Source organism: Canis lupus, chromosome 32 (assembly GCF_048164855.1).
Source record: "Canis lupus baileyi chromosome 32, mCanLup2.hap1, whole genome shotgun sequence".
Taxonomy (NCBI): domain Eukaryota; kingdom Metazoa; phylum Chordata; class Mammalia; order Carnivora; family Canidae; genus Canis; species Canis lupus.
This window is the reverse complement of record NC_132869.1, coordinates 35925499-35934762: the sequence shown is the minus strand read 5'-3', so window position 1 is coordinate 35934762 and position 9264 is coordinate 35925499.

Here is a 9264-nt window from a genome sequence, read left to right as displayed (position 1 = left end):
CTCTAACTTCCATTGAACCTGAATTGCACTCTTCCCCGACTCCTTTTTCTGTGTCATGCTCTTGGTTTGGGCCCCACCGGGGATTTCCTTTCGTAGGCAGATGTCAGGTTTTTGCAAGTTCCAGAAGATCCAGCTGTTTGGAGCAAGCCTCATTTACATGGACAGAACCATAGCTGGGGATGAGGCTGCCACGGGCTGAGCAAGGCAGATGTTGGTTGTACAAGGTACTGCAGGGACGGCCAGGGCAGCGGGTCCGTGGCCTGTCTTCCAAGTGACAATGAGTCTGGGAAGAAAAGGGGTATGGCCTGGTCAGTGGGCACACTAGGCTCACCAGGTCCCCGAATGCCCAGGGCAGTTGGTTCCAGTCCTCGGGACACGCTGCTTGGTCAAAACTGGCTCACACTCTGGGTAAAGGGAACTGAGGGGCTGTGGTCGAGCAGAAAGGGGCCTGATACCCGTAGAATCCAGCCCAATGGGCATGTCTGCCATGGCAGGGCATTGACCAGCCTTCCTCCATGCCAGCTTCAGGAAAAGTCCCCATGGGGCACCTGGGTGGCTCAGTGGTTGAGCATCTGCCTATGGCTCAGGTCGTGATCCCGGGGTCCTGGGATCGAGTCCCACATCGGGTTCCCCACATGGAGCCTGCTTCTCTCTCTGCCTGTGTCTCTGCCTCTCCCTCTGTTTCTCATGAATAAATAAATAAAATCTTAAAAAAAAAAAAAAAGAAAAGGACACATTCCCACCCTGGCACCATGAGGCAGTGAGGACTCTTTCAGAAACCAGCTCAATGCTGATGAACCAACATGTATTTACAGCTTGTGTTTGCTCCGTGCAGGACTCCCTGGTCCTCACCACAACCTCGAGCTACGTGTTCTTTTCCCCATTGACAGATGAGGAGTACGAGGCGGAGAGTGGACCAAGGTCTCTCTCCTGGCAGGCGGTAGAGCCAAGATTTGGCCCAGGCAGTCTCACCCCAGAGCCCATCCTGACCCCTGCCGAGTGGAAAATCTTCCTCGAAGTGGGCCTGCACCCAGAAGTTTGGTTTCATCAGGCCACACTCTCCTGTTTCTCAGCTGGCTGTCGGTGTTGCTTCCAGTCTCATGCCTTTTCATGAGGCCACCAGCAGCTGAGGCCTACTTGACCCCAACTATTCTAATCCCAGAAAGGGGGCTCATAGTTTAACTTCTGAGCCACTCTTTGTGGCCCAAGGCATCTGATGCTCTAAAAAAGCCAGAGTTGGGTCACAGGACCCACCTGGGAGCCAGGCCTGGAATCAGAACACCATGACCCCAGGACTTGGGAGTGGGGAGAAAGGACATTTGCCCAGAAGACAAGGGAACAGGTGCTCCACAGGCAAGGACAACAATTGCGTCTAAAATAGCATTATTTACCTCCAATGTGTTTTAATGGGGGCGAGGGGACATAACAGCATCCTTAAAGGATGTTCTGGAAACAACCCCCCCTCCCCGGCCAAGCCACACCAAACATTACAACCCTATTTGCTCTTGCTTATTACCTCCAGATATTGGAATTATTGTCCACACACATACATCTTTTGAAACAATAGATCCTCCGTCTGCAAAGAAGCCCTAGAGAAACGATGGCCTGGAGACAGTGTGGCCGGCTGCTTTCATAAAAGATACAAAGGAATCATATCACTCTGGGCCTCTAACCTCAATCCTATCATTCCCAGAGTGTTCTGGGTTTGCGGATTGGTTGGTCCGTTGGTTTTTTGATGTTTGGAATTTTGCCCTTATAGCTCTGTGGAAACGAGGGTGGCCGGTTTCTGGGGTGCTGGGTGGCAAGACTGGGAAATACCAGGTGGCAGTGCTGGCCCTGACCAACTCCCCGCCCCCCTCCACCCCATGCCACACAGGCCGGCCTGGGCTGATCCTTATACTTGGGGTCATCCTGTGTGAGTCCTTCACCAAGGGCTTCTCTGGGCTGGTTCTCAATGCCTGGGTGGCCTATGAGCAGATGGCCAGGATCCTTTAAGCTAAGTGATGGTGGCATGGATAGTAATAAGCACAATGCACTTTGCCCAGCATGCTCCATATGACAAGTGCCACGCAAAGCCTTTTGCGCATGTTCTTTCACTGAACTCTTGTAACAACATTGCAATATAGGTACTGTCGTTGCCCTGTTTCCCACAGGAGTTTCCACCTCATCGAAGCCACCCAGATAGAGAAGGTGCAGCCCTGATCCAAAGCCACCCGTCAGACCCATGTCCTCAACCACATTGAGAGGGGAAGCACGAGGTGAAAGGGCACAGATCCTGGACCCAGACATCTTGGCTGTGTGGCTCTGAGCAGGTTACGCAACGTCTCTGTGCCTTAGCATCCTCACCTGCACAATGGGATAATTTCATCACCTACTTCGTAGGGCTGTTATAAGGGTACATGAGCTAATGCTCATAAAATACTTCGACTTCGGCCAGGCACCTAGTAAGTGCTCAGTAAACTCTAGCTATTAGTATCACACTGATGCAGTCTTGAAAAAGAGTCAGTCTTCCACGAAGGGGCTGAGGACCCAGTTCAAATGGGACATTGTGCTTGGCCCTGGGCGGGGTACAGGAAGGAGGGATAGACCCAGGGATATGTAGGTAGGACAACAGCCATGTACAGTGAACACTAAAATAAGGCAGACTAAGTTTCTTTCTAATATACTTGACAGACTTGTGTTCAGAGATGGAGGGGAAGTTGTTCGACTCTCAGTAGAAATCTGGGAGGGCTTCAAGGAAGGGGCAGCTTTTGACTTAGACCTTGATAGAAGCCCAGGACCAGGTAGGCAGATGAAGAGGAGGCATTGTGAACAGGGGCAAAGAGATAAGGAAGGTGTGGGGTCCTGGTATGAGGCTAGAGGGTCAGTACTGCAACAGAAGGTTCAGGAGGTATGGAGGGAGGGGTAGGAGGGAGGCAGGGCCCCAGGAATTTGGGCATGTTTGCTTCGAGAGGTGGTCAGCCCGGTAGCCCAAGAGGAGGGTTTATGAGAAAGCCCTGTAGCCGGGCCATGCTCCCCACCCCCTCGTCTCTGCACTCAGGGCCCAGGCAGGTCACAGCTCCATCCACCGCCACCTGGGTGGGCTGCGCCACTCGGCACAGGGCACTGGCCCTCCCCACCCGCACAGACCCCAGGAGGGAAAGCAGTCACTGTGCTCAGACTTGCTACCTCTCCCAGGCCCCTTCCCTGAACAAAGCCAGCATTTAGGGCGCGGGCGCTCTGGGGTAGGGCTACCCAGGCTGTTTATGACTTGGGATGGAGGATTTTCCTGGAGAGCAGAAGCCCCTCTCTGTCCCGTCTCAAAGCCATTTGGGCCTTTTGAAAGGATCTGGGTGATGGCATTTTGCCCTTAAAAATATGGCAAAGACCAGAAACTGGAAAGAATTCTGATGGAGTCATCCCTCCTTCCAGAGAGCTGCTTAGGCCTGAACAGGATTCCCAGGTTTTTAGAAACATGGGCAGCCCTCAGACAGTAGCAGTCTCAGTCAGGAACAGCAGCCATTCAGGGCAAGGGGAACCTGTGGTACCCCAGCCCCAGGCCAGCCTGCTGGAAACAGGGAGGGGGTCTCCAGGTCCCGGCCCACATAGTCTGGCCTGGGTGCTCCAGCCACGGAAGGAGATGGACGATGGGCCTGATGGGCCAGCTGGGCTCTGAGGCCTTGTGCTCATGCTGTGTAGCATCTGCTGAAAGAGCTTCAGGGCACCAGGGGCAGGGGCCACAGAGGAGAGATTCAAGCTGCTTCCACCCTCCTTAGGAAGACGCACGGCTATCTTGACTCCCAGGCCCGGATTTAAGGCCCTACCTCATCCCCCACACCTCCATGTGCTGCCCAGAATCCCAGGCCATGCAGAGAGATGGGTGACCTCTAGCACCTGGATCCCTGCCCGAGCACATGCCAAGCTGTCCCCACTTCCTATTGCACTTTGTGATTTGAGGGGCTCCGGGAAGCCTCTTTTCTTTTCCAAGTTGCTCCTCCAACCCTGCCATGGTCCTGCTCTGAGGCCCAGGCATTGCCAGGGTCAGGTTTATCACTTGGGGTCCAGGAACTGTGTCCCCAGGAGGCTCTGCTTGCAAGTGAGCATCACATGCTAGGAAAAGTATGGATGAATTAGGAACAGGGAGCCTGGCAGAGGAGATGGGAGGTGGGGCAGGCTTTGGCAAACCCAAGAAAGACAAGGGGCTTGGAGAAAGTGTTTGACGAGTTTAAAATCTGGTGGGATGGGGCAGCCCTGGTGGCTCAGCGGCCCAGAGTGGGATCCTGGAGACCAGGGATCGAGTCCCACGTCGGGCTCCCTGCATGGAGCCTGCTTCTCCCTCTGCCTGTGTCTCGGCCTCTCTCTCTCTCTCTCTGTTTCTCATGAATAAATAAATAAAATCTCTAAAAAAATAAATAAATAAAATAAAATCTGGTGGGATGATGAGACACAAAGGAGAAAGAGTAAGGGTAAGAACGGGAGCAGGAAGTGAGGGAGAGGAAAGAAGAGGCAGAGAGGCCAGAAAGGAAGGGAGCAGGGGCAGGAGGGCGGGAACTCGGGTAGGGGTGGCGGAAGGGAGAACAGAGAGGGTGGGGGTGGAGAGAGAAGGCAAGTGAGGAGGCCGGGTCTGGAGATCTCTGCTTGCCCTCTGTCCAGGGTGTCCTGGTGGCGGGTGGTGGGTGGGGGGACAGCCAGTGCTGCTCCGTGGGGGCTTCTCCTCCTAGATTCTGGGGTCCTCACTTACCGTTAGACTGGGAGCTGCTGGGAGCTCCTCATCTTCCACCTTTACCCACCAGTTTATGACCTGCAATCAGCCTCTTTTTCCGTTTGGGAGGAAAGAGAATCTGAGTATTCCCAGGAAAGCTCATTAACTCTGCAGCAGACCCTTGGCTACCTAACCAACAGACAGACACACGCACGTGCCCACCTGCACACTCACTTACACCCTCTAGACCTGCCAAGCCCCAAATGGCAGGCATCCATTCCGTGTTGTACGGCGCGGACACAGAGTGTTTCCACCATCGCAGAAAGTTCTACCTCCCAGTGCAGCTCTAGGTTCTCCCCAGAACCCTGCTCTTGCTTAGGCACCCACCTTCCCGTGTGTTTTGGAAGGTGACAGCCAAGGGTGGGTGTTGATTAGCCTGAGCCAATCTCTGCAATCCCCTATTCTTGTCAGTGGCGGGCTTAGTCCTGGCCTGTGATGCAGCTTTGGCCAATGAGACACAAGGGGAATTCTGCTTGGGGAGGAGGGGTAGATTCTGGAACATCTTCCACACTAATAGGCTTCTTCCATGAGCTCCATCCTTCCTATGTGAATCCCCTGGAAATGCCACATCTGTCCTGCCACGTGCTGGCTGTGTCACTAAGCCTGAACTCACCCGCTCTTGGGGGCGCTGGACTGCTGGTTGTATGATGCCAGATATTTTCCTCATGTTTTAGTTATGAATTGTTACTTGCAGCCAAACGCATCCTAACACACACAACAGTTCTGTGGGGGTTTTTGTTTGTTTGTTTTTGTTTTTGTTTTTGTTTACAATTTATTTATTTTAGAGGGAGAGAGAAAGAGAGTACACAAGTGGGTGGGACAGGGAGAAGGAGAGAGAATCTCAAGCAGACTCCCTGCTGAGTGTGGAGACCTACTTGGGGCTCAATCTCATGACCCTGAGATCAGGACCTGAGCTGAAACCAAGCGTTGGATGCTTAACCAACTTTGCCACCCAGGTACAACTTCATATGTTGGTTTTAAATGAAATAATTTATGAGCCAGCTACTCTCTGCAAACGGAGCCATGTGAACTGATGCAGGTACAAGACGGGTATTTACGTGGGGAGGCAGACATTTGGCTTCTGGCAGGTAGAAGAATATTGAATTTAGAGTCAGCAGAGCTAAGGTCAGACCTAAAACTCCTACTAACTCACTAACCTTGGGCAACTCAAAGACCAGCTGAGTGTTAGTATTCCCATCTGTGAAACGGGGAGAATGACAGAGCCCTCATAGAAAAGGCATGGGATCAAAAAAAAAAAAAAAAAAAGAGAAAAGGCATGGGATCTATGGCAGTTATAATAGTTACACCTGATACTAATAATCCTTTTCCTTTGTACAGATGATAAGTGATTCTGGTTGTCTGATCTATAAAACCCTATTTTTTAAAACAATTTTATTTATTTATTCATGAGAGGCACAGAGAGAGAGAGAGAGGCAGAGACACAAGCAGGCTCCATGCAGGGAGCCCGACGCAGGACTCGATCCCGGGTCTCCAGGATCATGCCCTGGGCTGAAGGTAGGTGTTAAACTGCTGAGCCACCCAGGCAGCCCTATAAAACCCTACTGAGATAGATGTTACTGCCTCCATTTTAGAGAAGAGGATCCTGAGTCCAGCATGTCTTAAGCTTTGCCCAAGGCCACAGCCGTCCAGGGACAGAGCTGGGATTTCCACCTGCCATCCAGCCCCGGCGCCGTCTTCTCTGACCTGGGAGGGGCTGATGGCATCCACTCACCCTTTTGTGTGATTTAGCTTCACACTGTCCAAGTGGTGGCCACAGTTGAAATGCAGGCCTGTGGTTGGGGAAGGGACTGGAACTTGAGCGGCCTGGAGAGCTGGTCCCACCTACAGCAGGCAGGCAGGTGAGCAGCCCAGGGGTTATGCCATGGTGAGGGTGCACCCGCTACTGCTTTAGAGCCCTTCACACTGGGCAGTGTTCTGGCGGAGGCCTCAGGCGACCCAGGTTCAATTCCCAACTCCGCCCTTTCTAGCTGTGTGATCCGGGCAAGTCCTTTAACCAATGTGGGCCTCAGTTTCCCCACCTGTAAAATGGAAACAATAATCCTCGCCCTTATCATGTTGAACCGTAAAGCATTAGAAGTCTAAGGGATTGCTTTAAGGGTGAAAAGAACATCAAGAAGAAAAACCCAGATACGTTGTCAGACAAAGCACAAGACCCCTCGTATGGTGGGGTCTGGGTCCTGCTCTGGGGTCACTGGGGACTTGTCCCAGCACCAGGAGAAACAGCAGTTTGCCTGGAAAATGCTGACAAAAAGCCAAAGCACGCAGGAGGGCAGCTTGTTAAAAAACCAACCTGGTGAGGCCGGGGGGCCATTAATGAGGTGTGATCCCCAAAGTGCAAGACCTGAGTGGGTTCTGCAGAAAGCTTGCTGGCTTTGATCCCCCTTCTCTCATAAAATGTTATTTCTGCTCTTGGCTCCTCAAATTCCTAGACGGACGAATCAGTCTGGGCTGCCCGTGGAATTTGAAAAGAATAAGTTTTCAAAAAACCACACTTGGGAACAATGGTTACCAGAAGTGTCTGGGTCTCAGAGGGAAAACAAACACCCCGTCCCGGGCTTCCAAGTGTTTCCCAAAACACCCTTGTACCTAATGCCTTCTGCTGTCGCCTCCACCTACCAGGAGGCATGCTGGTTAATGAGGAGTAGCTTACCCCATGCTTCTGAGGCATGACAATAAAATGCAACCAGACACAGCAGCTGGGGCCCAGCAGATTGCCCCACACCCCTCCCCTAGGGAGCCAGCTTCTCCCCCCTCCCCTGGGGGGGGCTCACTTTCTGCACCACTATTTCCCCAGGGGCAGGGGCACAGAGGGCAGGGCCCGCTATGGGGGAGGAAGTGTAGCAGTCATCTTGTCATCTTGTCTTTTACCTGCATTTAAATTGCTTAATTGAAATTTGAATTCCAACAGAAGCAATACATACATGTGCTTAGTTTCACGACGTCACAGAGTCCCATCAAATTTATAACAAACATCAGTTATCCTGATTTTGGAAATGAGGCAACAGCCATTTGCAATACTTTCTGGAGTGCATTTGCCTTCCTATTTCTATATAACAAACTTGTAATTCCGATTCTTGATTTTTTTTTTTTTTTAATGTTGGCCATTAACTGTCAAAGAGGACAGCTCGGCTCTCTTAGTCCTGCCTCTCAGCGCTAACGACCTACGCGCACACGTGTGTGCACACACCTACAGACACACACGGACACATATGCACATGCACCAGGTGCACAAGCACACACATGTACCAGGCACGCACACAGAGGCACACACATTTCCTAAACACACATTTCCCGACATAATTGTATCACAATTTTTACCTAAGTCGCCTAAGTCTCTGTTCAGTACTGATAGGATTATGACTGTATAAATAACACACGCTTGTGGACCACAATTACGTTTCTTTGGAACAGCTTTTGTCTTTTTCAGAAGTCAATAATTGCTTTTCCCCTTTCATTTGTTTGCTTCCCATGAACCTATAAGTGACTCAGCCCCTTACCTTCTAAACTGGGAACATTCCTGCTGCACGCTCAACGGACCTCCTAAGCTGAGCCTTGTCCTGGGCCATCCCCTTCGGGCCCGTGTTCCTCTGCTCCCGTCTGAACTCTGGGATTGCTGAGCCTGTGTACATCTGTCACCCGGCCTATAACAAGGACAGGGTGGGTACACCGGTTTGGGGACAATTGCCGTGGTCTGTGGACTCTACCCTGGTGGGAGCAGAGCGTGTGGGCCAACCAGAGAGTGGCCGACAGCAGTGTGCTGTGCAGGAGAAACACAGGTGTCGGCTGGAGAGTGAGGAGGGCATAATGAGTGAGCATTGTGTCAGGCTGGCTGGGGGGACGTCCCCAGGGCTGGGGACGGGGAGTAGCAGGCACGTCTCCTGACCAGGGAAATCAGAGAGGGCTTCCCAGTGGAAGTGACATGGGAGCTGGGCCTCGGGCGATTAATAAGATTTCAATATGATGGGGAGTGGGAAATCCAAACATCATTTGGGGCAAAGGAAATAGTATAAGAATGGGAGCAGAGACCTGCAAGTGAATTGTAAGGAGTGGCTGGCTGCACGTTGCCAGAGCTTGTGACATGTGGAAAGGGTGTGCTGGGGATGAGCTCGCCTGGATATGGAGGGTGGGGGGGAGGAGTGCATATGTGGGGGCCAAGGAGCGTGCACAAGTGGTGGTCACATGCAGGTCTAGTTTATTCCATTCTAACGGCTTTGTGTGCACTGGCAAGGAATGTGCACTTTATATCCTTTGCTGAAACAGAGCCACGGAGTATCAGAGTTTCGAGCAAGAGTGTCCTGCTGTGAGGACAGGGCGAGCAATCAGAACCTGGAGGGATGATCACAGCCAGGGGCCGGAGAAGAGACTCCTACTCTATTAAACAAGTGTATCGTTATTTTCCTAAAGTCTGTCTTCTTTGCCGGAGAACTTAGACGGGCCCATGCCCTAAATCTAGACAGGTGAATGCACTAGTGGGTTTTTGGTGAATATTTGACAAATGAATG